The 12,248-nt window shown below is 45.5% G+C and overlaps 1 pseudogene; it reads left to right on the plus strand.

The window, feature by feature from the left end:
* The first annotated feature begins 2,737 nt into the window (after positions 1 to 2,737).
* On the plus strand, positions 2,738 to 7,607 carry LOC123090497 (disease resistance protein RGA2-like; annotated as a pseudogene).
* The last annotated feature ends 4,641 nt before the right edge of the window (positions 7,608 to 12,248 follow it).

The raw sequence follows: 12,248 nt of genomic DNA on the forward strand, positions 1-12,248 counted from the left end.
ACCGTAGCCACCTGCTCCAACCGCGTACACACCGCCTTGAACAGCGGTTGGTACTCCACTTGTTGTAGCCTAGACCACGTACGAAGTGAGTGCGTACAACGGAAAATAACCTGCAAAGGAGAAGCATTTTTATCATTGAAAATCAAATCATTTCTACATAGCCAAAGCGACCATAGTAAGGCGTATGCTCCCACCCGTATTAGCGTTTTGAATCTATTTGGAAAAGATCACAACATAAAAATATGAACATATGACACACGTACATATAATGTAGAGATTACAAGGTAATTCATGAGAACATGTGACACACGACACATATAAACTAAAGATCACAAGTTTTTTGAAAGGAGCATATATATCTATCATTTAGTAATAACATCCGTCGGCATTTTGATGCATTATTCTCGTATGTTGTTCTTCCTGATTCTTTGTCTTGCAGTAGAACATCCCCTCATCCCACGCTACACAGCAATTGATGATATTCGCGAGCATTATTTGAAGGCGCTTATGTTCTGTCCAAAAGTGAGCTAACTTTATTTCCTTCCCGTTCTCGCCGGACCATTTGTACAACATTGAATGAATTGTCAAAGTTGGACCTGCACGCACATAGTCATCCATGAGGACCATGGCATAGTAACCAGGCATGTGCATTGTTCTGTATTTCGGTTGTTGCCGGCAACGGAAACTGGTGCCAAATTTTTAGGGTTGCAACCGATCATGTTGATGAAGCAGATGTGCGATGTAGACCAAGAACGGCGGCGCATGAGGCAAACCGATCTTAGATAGGAAAATCAAATCACACTAATCAATCGACCGGTGAGCGAGAAAGACCCAATCCACGGACCGGGAAAACGACTCTCCAGGGCAGCCGATCAACACAATCGGCAGACAAACCCTAGGTATGGGTGACGCAGCTCCCGGTGATGATCATGGATATCGACCGCCCCGGGGGCGGGGTGGTGAGGAAGCAACCTCGACTATGGTTGGGATCGAGACTAGGCTGATGCCATGTTAGAAGGGACAAAGAGGGATTTAGTGGAATCGTTTATTGTATTGCTTGAGTCTCCTGGGCATATATTTAGTGAGTACATGACTTTCTAGGAGTACAAGTCCTACACTATACTATACTTCCTAAGTAATCTCATGCAAAAAATGCTAGGCTTACAGATGGCTTCTATGGATTTTGCCTATGGATTCATTTCCCCATAAATCATCTCCCCTCTGATTTTCTGAGGTGGCCCGGCTCTATCTTTGATTTCCTATCACATCTTGACAGCTCATCCCGTAACTTTACTCCCATGGAAATTGTTCGGAGGTGTAGCATTGTCCATAATGATGATACTCAACAGATAGCAGCATGATCCGTTGCCACTAAGTGTGTGAGTCGTCATCAAATTTTAAACTAATTTGCCACAACTTCCCATATAGCCTATATAAAGGAAGCTCCGTCCTCTCGAGTACCCACGAGCTGCACACCAACTTTTTTTTTTTGAATGCAGCTGCACAACAGTATTTGGCAAGACTACAGAAACACCGGAAGGCAGAGGAATTCAACCAATTGAAGGTAATTTCTCTTCAATAATTGCATCGCTACCGTCCATGGGCTTTCTTTCTTTCTTTCTCTATTTATTTTCTACTCTGCAGAAACTTTATTTATGAGAAGCATGCACGTACGCATATCCTCAACTAGCTGGGCAGTTGACTAATTTCTTGTTGTGTGTAACTTAATTTACTTAAAACATGTACTGGATGTCAGGTGCATATAGGTAGCCAGCTAGGAAGTGAAGCACTGGGCGTAACAATAAACATGACACGCTTTTCTTTTGGGGATAAATACAGGTGTTGATTGCCACATCCAGCTGGATCGCTTGTAACTCCCTGACCTGGATCTGGATGGCTGCCTTATATCTCCCTCGCTGGATCTGCATCGACTGCTCACTCCTCATCACGGATCTCTCCACTTGATTCTAGTTCAAGGTAACTCAGCTCCACCACACTTACTCTACCTATTACTGTTTTGTTTTGCCTTCGAAAGAGATGGTCTTGGTTGTGTCTTTCCGTTAGGCTTGTTGGCGTTTGTGCAAGATAATAATACATCGGTTTTATTTTGTGTGTGAAGCCACATTTTTTCCCTTCAGAATTGTAGTTATTCTCTAATGAATGAATCTGGTTATCCGCCTTATGTAGCATACAATTGTTGGAAATGTACAAAAGATGCTCCGTCGTAATACATAGGACTCATTTTAACTGCATGTTTCGTTTCCGTACCAGCTAAACGAGCGAGCGAGCCCTGCAACTACTTTCCAGACAGCAAGAAAGATCTGCTCGAGGGCAAGGGCCAACCAATCTCATCTCTCCGGTCGATTCAAGGTAAATTCGTGGATTCCAGTTCCACCACTCTACTCAAGAGATCATCTCCTCAATTTTGTGTGCATTGTCTTCTTGTGTGCAAGCCACATTTTCCCCTTTACAACTGATTTTGTTGATAGACTGCAGTGAGTGAATCTTATTTCACATCAATCAGATTTTAGCATGGGATTGTTGATGTGTGATAGGTACTAATGACGAGGACTAATTTTTATTTGCATGCTTGTTCCCAGTACCAGCTCAAGGGAGAAGGAACCCAGAACCAGGGGCAGCGGTTCTTGATGCTTTAGCAACCTATATCACCAACATGCTCGCGGACATTCAGATATGTCTCTCATCTAGGTACCTAACTGATTCCTGCTCCACCAGACCACCACACTACTTTACTTATATTCTTTACTCTCTAAAATTATTTGTCTCCTCAACTTTGTGTGCAAGCCACATTTCCCTTTAGAAGGAGTTGTTGATTGTCTCTAGTGACTAAAATCTAATTATCCTTCTTTTCCATGGCGGCGACGTGCATCAACCAATTTTAAGCTTGGAATTGTTGATGTGTGATAAAGGTAGAAATACAGATGACTTTTTGTTCAGTACCAGCTCAAGCCACTGAAACCTGTAGCTACTTCCCAGAGAGCAAGGGAGATCTGTCCAGGTTTTTGCTCTGCAGCAAGGGCAAACACAAGATCCGTCTCTGATCTCTCCAGTAGATTCAAGGTACTTTGCTCATTCCAGCTACACCACGCCTTCAAGCTATGTTTCTTTCTTTGAAACTGTTGAACTTGTGCATTTCCGTTTCAATTGTTGGTGTTTGTGTTCAAGGTAAATGCTACATCGGTTTTATTTCTAGCCAAATTTGTGTGCACTGTCTTCTAGTTTGCCAGCTACATTCTTTCCTTGGGATTTGTTGCTTGTCTCGATTGACCAAATCTGATTATCCATCCTGTTAGCATGGGATTATTGGTGTGAAAAAGCGAGGTAGTATACAGAGGACTAAATTTTTATTTCAATGCTTGTTTTCAGTAACAGCTCAAACGTGAGTGAATCCTGCAACCAATGGCGGGGGTCCTGGATGCTTTGGCATCCTACATGACCAGCATGCTCTCCAGATGGCCAAAGAGGAGGTCGCCATGCTAATCGGCGTGTCCGACGGGATCAAAGACCTGAGCATCAAGCTTGGGGACCTCAAGAATTTCCTTGCTGATGCTGATAGGAGGAACATCACCGATGAGAGTGTGCGTGGGTGGGTGGGGGAACTGAAGCGTGCCATGTACCTGGCCACTGACATCGTCGACCTATGTCAGCTCAAGGCCATGGAGCAAGGTCAAACCAAGGACAGGGGGTGCCTTAACCCTCTGCTCGTTTGCATGCGGAATCCCCTGCACGCCCATGACATCGGCACCCGCATCAAGATGCTCAACCAAAATTTGGATGATATTTGCAAGAGGGGCAGCAGTTTCAATTTCATCAAGCTAGAAGCCTACCAAGACCGAAAGATGACTGGATATCATGCAACTGGTCGCAAAACTGATTCACTGATGGAGCGGTCAGGTGCAGTTGGTGATAAGATTGAGGAGGACACGAGGGCACTTGTGGAGGTGCTTACAAGGGAAGCTGCTAGTGACAAGAGAGATCGCTTCATGGTGGTGGCCATTGTTGGTGCCGGTGGGATTGGGAAGACCACCCTCAGCAAGAAGGTCTTCAATGATGACAGTATCAAAGGCAAGTTCACTAAGAATATATGGCTTAGCATCACCCAAGATTTCAATGATATTGAGCTATTGAATAAGGCTATCATCGCTGTTGGTGGAGACATACCTGGAGGTGGAGGAGCCCGAGACAGAGACCTACTTGTCGGTGCTCTCAATAACGCCATCAGGGACAAGAAGTTCTTTCTTGTACTAGATGACATGTGGGGTGTCGATGCATGGGACAAATTACTGATGGCTCCCTTTAGCTACGGCGGCCCCGGCAGCAGAGTCCTTATCACCACAAGACATGACACGGTTGCCCTATGCATGAAAGTTGTGCACTATCACCATGTTGACAAATTAGGTGCTAAAGATGCATGGTCATTGCTCAAGAAGCAGGTCAGCATACATACTTACTAGCAGTAACCTCTTACTACACTTAATATTTAATAATCTAGACTGGTTTACTTCCATGCAGATTAACTTGCTTAATATCCTAAATCCATTTCCATTCTTTGTCAACCACTCTTTGATAAATACTATAACATGTACTAGTGCTAATTTGTTGTGAATGGGCAGTGCACAAACTGATGCTTGTGAACAATGGGCTTGTTATGTTCAACACATTAAACTTTGGATGCTTCCTTCAATTTACTGTTAGATTTATTCACTCATATGTGTAACAGTCGACCATGCACATGTGATACATTATGTGAAGTTAGCAACTTATTTGAAAAACTGTATAGCAATATACGTTTATGATTACAACATGCATATGCAGCTAAGACCAAGATATCACTTGTTAGTATATCTCAACGATCTAGCAACTGTGCGAACAAAACAGTGGCAGTAGACACTGCTAATGCAGTATGTGTTTGTTATTAACTATATATTACCTTTTTTTTGCAAAAGATAACTATATATTTCAACTCCTTGCAGGTAGTCACAACAGAAAAAGATGAACCCGAGATTGAGATTCTAAAGGATATTGGCTTGCAGATTATAGAAAAGTGTGATGGTCTGCCACTTGCTGTAAAGGTGGTGGGAGGGCTATTATGCCAGAGGGAGAAAAATCAACGTGCTTGGCAAAAGGTTCTAAACGACGATTTATGGTCAGTATCTCAAATGTCAGAAGAGCTAAATTATGCAATATGTCTTAGCTATGAGGACTTACCCTCTTGTTTGAGGCAATGCTTTCTGCACTTCTCCCACATACCTATAGTTTTACCATCAGATGTGATTGTCGGGATGTGGATCAGTGAAGGGTTTGTACACGGAAACCCAGATGGATTAGAAGAATTGGGACATCAGTACTATAGGCAGCTAATACTAAGGAACCTTATAGAGCCAGTTCCATATGGTATTGGTCAATATCTCTGCAACATGCATGATGTTGTTCGCTCATTTGCTCAATTTGTAGCTAGAGATGATGCATTGATACTTCATAAAGGAGAAAATATTAACATCAAACCTAGTTTGCAAGGGTTTCTTAGGTTGTCTATAGAAACCAAAGGAATAGAATCAGATGAACCTGAGTGGAGAAGTTTACAAAAGCATAAATCACTTAGATCATTAATGTTAATTGGAAATTTCAAGATTCAGTCGGGTGATTCATTGGAAACATTTTCAAGCCTACGGATGCTACATATAGAATCAACCAAATTTGATGTCTTGGTTGAATCTCTGTATCAGCTCAAACACTTGAGGTATCTAGCATTAATAAAGTGCAATGACTTAGATAGGCTGCCCGAGAACATCCATAAGATGAAATTCCTACAACACATTAGTCTTGAAGATTGTGAGAGTGTTGTGAAACTTCCTAATAGCATTGTGAGGTTACATGAACTGAGACATCTTGATCTTGATGGCACACGTGTAAATAGTATACCCAGGGGGTTCGGTGCTCTCACTAATTTGAGGACACTATATGGGTTCACAGCCCATGTGGGTGGTGATTGGTGTAGTCTGGAAGAACTTGGGCCTCTTTTCAATCTTAGGAGCATTGGGTTAGTGAATCTACATAATGTTTCAGATGCCTCATTCGCCACAAAGGTCAAGCTTGGTGAAAAGGTCAGTCCTAGCCAGCTGATCCTCAACTGCACGGGAAGACTAGGCATCAATGAATTTACCAAAGATTCAGTCTCGGAGAAGGATCAAGGAATGGTTGAGGAGGTGTTTGATGGGCTCTATCCTCCACCTTGCATAGAAGATATTCGTATCTACAACTATTTTGGGCGTCAACTCCCAAAATGGATGATGTCAGCAACAGTGATGCGTATGCCCCTCAATAGCTTAAAGATTTTAGTGATGTGGGACATGGCATATTGCACCCAACTCCCAGATGGCTTGTGTGCGCTCCCATGTTTAGAGTACCTAGACGTCGGACAAGCTCCAACAATCAAGCGTGTTAGGTCTGAATTCGTGCAGCCACATAGTCACTGCCATCATGCTTCATCCCAGGTTGCTGTCTCGTTTGCAAGACTGCACAAGATGATATTATGGGAAATGGCGGAATTGGAGGAGTGGGAGTGGGAGAAGGAAGTGCAGTCTATGCAGGCCTTGGAGGAACTTAAAATCAGAAGTTGCAAATTGAGGTCCATCCCTCCTGGCCTTGCCTCCCATGCAAAGTCTTTGAAAAAGTTAACCATATGCAATGTCCAGCAGCTCCAGTATATAGAAAACTCTGCTTCTGTAGTCGAGCTCAGCCTTGCTGGACTACCCGACCTGACTAGGATCTCCAATTTTCCCAAGCTGCGAAAACTTGAGATCTATTGCTGCCCGAAGCTCGAGTTGCTGCAGGAGATGGTTGCACTCCAGAAGCTAACAGTTCAGTACAGCGAGAAGCAGCTCCCATCGTACCTGCAAACTGTAAAGCCAAGCCATTTGCTGCTGGATTGCTGCTCGGTGATACTCCTTTCCATGGCTTTGGGAGAGTCTTGTTCCGAGTGGGACAAGTTCAGCCATATCCAGCAAGTTGAGGCTTATGCAGATGATGGAGGCATTGAAAAGAGATGGCACCTATTCTACACAAGGGAGCCCTACAACATGGAGACCAACATTGATCTGCAGGTAATATTTGTATATATTGGTAATTTGTTGCTCTTTTCCAATATGTGTAGTTACTAGTATATTTTTCTTAATCTCCTCTTGTTGATTCTGCCATAGTATACTAGTTTACCGGAAACGCTAGAGCCCACTGATTCGTTTTGCTTGTCAAGAGTGGTCAGACGATGTTAACTTTATCCAATCAGAGGGTGAAGATGGACTGCCTCGGTTAGCTTCCCTGATGAAATCTGCGGATGAAGATGAGGAGGATGCAGACAACACAGAAGAAATAGAGGAGGAAAGCATGGGCCAAGGAAGGGAGGAGTAGCAAATCAAGGAGGCAACAGCATGTTAATTTCCTGCTGCTGTTATATGTACAATCCCACGTGCTACCTCTCACAGCCCGGGATCACATGGTCCAAAAGCATATTTTTATATTTCCGCATTTGATTTGGTGTAATGTAGAAAACTAAGTACAGCATTGGAATTGCTTGGTTTGTTTGTCAACATATGGCAGAATATACATGAGAGGCCTGCATGCAGCATGCTTAATATATATGATCCGTTAACAGCGCTAGTCAAGCACCTGGGTGGAGCGCAATGGTGGGTAACCGGAGTTTACGGACCGCAACAGGATCACGAGAAGATTGCTTTTATGCAAGAATTGGTCGACATTCGAGAGCTCATTGCCAGCCCCTGGGCGGTACTGGGTGATTTCAATCTATTGGTAAATCCGGAGGACAAAAGCAACTCTCTCATCAATAGGAGGATGATGGTGCGTTTTCGGGCAAAGCTCAATTTTCTCGAGCTGAAGGAAATCTACCTAAATGGCAAGAGATATACTTGGTCAAATGAAAGGGAATGTGCAACTTTGGAGCGGATCAATCGTGTGTTTGCCACTGTGGATTGGGTGGAGTGCTACCCGACTTGTCAGCTTACCGCACTAGGATCGGCCGTGTCGGATCACTGCCCACTTGTTTTGGATCTAAATGCCGACTTGTGTATGGGACGGCGATTCAAGTTTGAATCTTTTTGGACCAAGGCAGAGGGTTTCATGCAAATGGTGCAGGAGGCGTGGAGCTCGACCTCAAGCGAGGGAAATCCATATGTGGTGCTTGATGCAAAACTAAGGGAAATGGCGAAACATCTAAAGAAGTGGAGTGATCGTTGGATTGGAAACGTTAAGCTTCAGATTGGTATAGCTATGGAGGTGATTTTCCGGCTGGACAAGGCAATGGAATCAAGGGCACTGACTGAGCAGGAATATGCCTTACGGAAGCTTCTCAAAAGGAAGCTACTGGGTCTGTGCTCACTGGAGCGCACCATCGCGCGGCAAAGGTCAAGAATCCTTGTCCTCCGCGAGGGAGATGCAAATACGAGTTTTTTTCACCAAAGCGCCTATCATAGACAGAGGAGGAATATGCAAGGTAGACGATTATTTCTCATCTGTGTTTGGGGAGGCACCGGCACGTGAGCATGCTCTGGACCTGGCTAGCATTCACCTGCCATCAAGGAACCTGGCGCACCTAGAAGCCCCTTTCACCGAAGAGGAGGTGGAGAAGATCATGAAGTCTATGCCGCTAGACAAAGCGTCGGGGCCGGATGGATTCACGGGCCGGTTTTATGCTGCGTGTTGGAACATTATCCGTCAGGATTTCATGCGGGCCTTTGAAGCTTTTTACCAGGCGGACATGCGAAGTTTGACAGTGCTCAACAAGGCAATTGTGACCCTGTTGCCGAAAAAGGAGGGAGCTGTGGATATTAAGGACTTTAGGCCAGTGAGTCTGGTGCATGGGGCGATCAAAATCTTCGACAAAGTCTTGGCTTCACGTCTCGCCGCCGAGCTTCCGTTCCTCGTGGGCAATCACCAAAGTGCTTTCGTCAAGGGACGATCAATTCACGACAACTTCATGTTGGTTCAATGCACTGCGCGACGTCTCCATGCCCTTCGGGAACCGGCAGTTATGCTCAAACTGGATATCTCCAAAGCTTTCGATTCGGTGCAATGGCCATTCTTGGTGGAAGTACTTACTGCCATGGGTTTTGGCGCTCGTTGGGTGGACTGGATATGTGGGCTGCTTGCGACTTCGTCCACTAGAATCATGGTAAATGGGACGCCGGGAAGACCAATTGCAAATCAGATTGGACTGAGGTAGGGCGACCCAATATCTCCTATGCTTTTTATCATGATCATGGAGCCGTTGCATCACATGTTCAAGCTTGTGGCTGCGAGGGGGATTCTGGCTCCCCTAGCGCGGTCAGGAATGAAGCATCGACTCTCAATGTTCGCCGATGACGTGGTTTTCTTCACCAAACCAAATGAGCTTGATTTGCACACCTGCGCGATGCTACTTCAAACTTTTGGAGAAGCCTCGGGGCTCAAGTTAAACCTTCCAAAATCTGCAGCATTCCCGATCAGATGCTCGACTGAAATGATGGAAATGGTGGAACAGACCTTTGGCTGCCCTAGTGGATCCTTCCCTTGCAAGTACTTGGGGCTGCCCCTCACCCTCAGGAAGCAGTCCGCAGTACAGCTGTCTTATCTTGTGGATCAACTAGTGGGTACGCTACCGAAGTGGAAGGCCTCTAAGATGCCCAAGAGTGGAAGATTACTGCTGATACAATCGGTCCTCTGCGCAATGCTGCTGCACGCAATGCTGGCTCTTGATTACCAAAGAAAACAATCGCTGCGTTGAACAAAATCTGCCGTGGCTTTCTATGGGCTGCAGATACATCTGTGCATGGCGGAAGCTGCGCTGTTGCGTGGGAAAAGGTTTGTTTGCCTAAGTGGGCAGGGGGACTTGGCATCCCCAATCTACAATGGCTGAATATTGCCTTGCAAGCACGATGGCCATGGCTGCAGCAATTCGACAAGGACCGGCCCTGGGCTGAATTCCAAATCCAAGTCCCAAACGTCGCACGTCAGATTGCTCTCTCGGCGATGAGGCCAACTGTGGGCAGTGGCCAGAGCATAAGGTTTTGGGAAGATCGATGGATTGATGGTCTCTGTGTTGCTGATATCGCCCCCAACATCTATGCCCGTGTGAGGCCCCGAACGAGGAAAACCTGCTCGGTTGCCACTGCATTGCATGACAATGCCTGGACGAGAGATGTGAACCCTGAGCTCAGCCCCGAGGCACTGCAGGAGTACTTCGCATTGTGGAATAGGGTTGCTGGCATAACGCTGGATGAAACGAGACAGGATGGTGTGGTCTGGTGCTGGGAGACAAACGGCATATACTCAACGCGATCAGCTTACGCGGCAAAGTTCTGGGGAAGAGAGGTGGATCAAACAGCTGACTTTACATGGAAAGCTAGGGCACCGCTACGTTGCAGGTTCTTTGTATGGCTGGCCACGCAGAACAGATGCTGGACCTCGGAACGGCTGGCGAGGAGAGGACTAGACCACCAAGACAGTTGCCCATTATGCGGCCAGGAGGAGGAGAGCATTGATCATCTTTTCATTCCGTGTGGCTTTGCCAGGCAGGTTTGGGCTGCGATCTTCCAGGCCATGGACAAGCCCGGGTGGATACCAACGATGACGGACACGCTTACTGGTTGGTGCGCGGCACAAAACTCAAATGAGACTCGCAAGAGAATGCTCAATGCCTGTCGTGTCTTAGCAATGTGGGAGATTTGGAAGCATCGCAATACCATCGTTTTTTAGGGTACTTCCCCATCTATTCCACATGTGCTTCGACAATTCGTGGACGAAGGGCGACCTAACCATTTTCTTGAACCGGGTGGAAAGGCGGGCAGACGAGACAAGTTAGTTAACTACGGTATAAATAAGGTGGAGGTGGAGTGTGTGTGTGCATGTAATTAGCGTGTAAAAACACTGTGGAGGGCTCTTTACCCCTCTTTCTTCTTAATATATATAGTACGCATTCTCGTGCGTATTGGAGAAAATATATATGATCAAACATTGTTCTTATGCCCCAGTGTCTGTGCATTCACTCTTGCCGCTGAACATTGCAAACATTCGGTTATTCTATTGTGTTTGTCAGCATTGAAATCCGAAGGAGCACAAGGGCATATGACCGTGGACTAAAAATGAAAGAGCATGCATATAGATTGTACAAACTAGTGTAAGAGAGATCGAGAATGATTGATATCCATGATCAAACTGAATCTGCTGCTCTTCTTGTGCATGCAAATGAAGATGCAGTGCGGTGAGTGTTGAATGAAGATGCATGTAGGCAGTGTTAGAATATATAACCGTATTGTTTTGTATAGTTATACAGTTGTATATGTGTAGTCCTTGTATAGTAGTCCGTATATTGTACAATACGAACTCTGCCTTGTAACCTATATATATAGATCAATACAAGGCACCACTACGTGTGGTTTTCTGTGACGCCCCCGATTCAATCGTACACTAATCATGCACGCAAACGTGTACGATCAAGATCAGGGACTTACGGGAAGATATCACAACACAACTCTAAAACATAAATAAGTCATACAAGCATCATAATACAAGCCAGGGGTCTCGAGGGCTCGAATACAAGTGCTCGATCATAGACGAGTCAGCGGAAGCAACAATATCTGAGTACAGACATAAGTAAACAAGTTTGCCTTAAGAAGGCTAGCACAACAGGGATACAGATCGAAAGAGGCGCAGGCCTCCTGCCTGGGATCCTCCTAACTACTCCTGGTCGTCGTCCGTGGGCTGCACGTAATAGTAGGCGCCTCCAGTGTAGTAGTCGTCATCGACGGTGGCGTCTTGCTCCTGGGCTCCATCGTCTGGTCGCAGCAATCGGGTGGAGGTATAGGGAAAAGGGGGAATAAGGCAACCGTGAGTACTCATCCAAAGTACTCGCAAGCAAGGAGCTACACTACATATGCATGGATATATGTGTAAAGGGCCATATCAGTGGACTGAACTGCAGAATGCCAGAATAAGAGGGGGATAGCTAATCCTGTCGAAGACTACGCTTCTGGCAGCCTCCGTCTTGCAACATGTAGAAGAGAGTAGACTGAAGTCCTCCAAGTAGCATCGCATAGCATAATCCTACCCGGCGATCCCCTCCTCAATGCCCTGTTAGAGAGCGACCACCGGGTTGTACCTGGCACTTGGAAGGGTGTGTTTTATTAAGTATCCAGTTCTAGTTGTCATAAGGTCAAGGTACAACTCCAAGTCGTCCT

This window comes from Triticum aestivum, chromosome 4B (assembly GCF_018294505.1).
Source record: "Triticum aestivum cultivar Chinese Spring chromosome 4B, IWGSC CS RefSeq v2.1, whole genome shotgun sequence".
NCBI lineage: Eukaryota > Viridiplantae > Streptophyta > Magnoliopsida > Poales > Poaceae > Triticum > Triticum aestivum.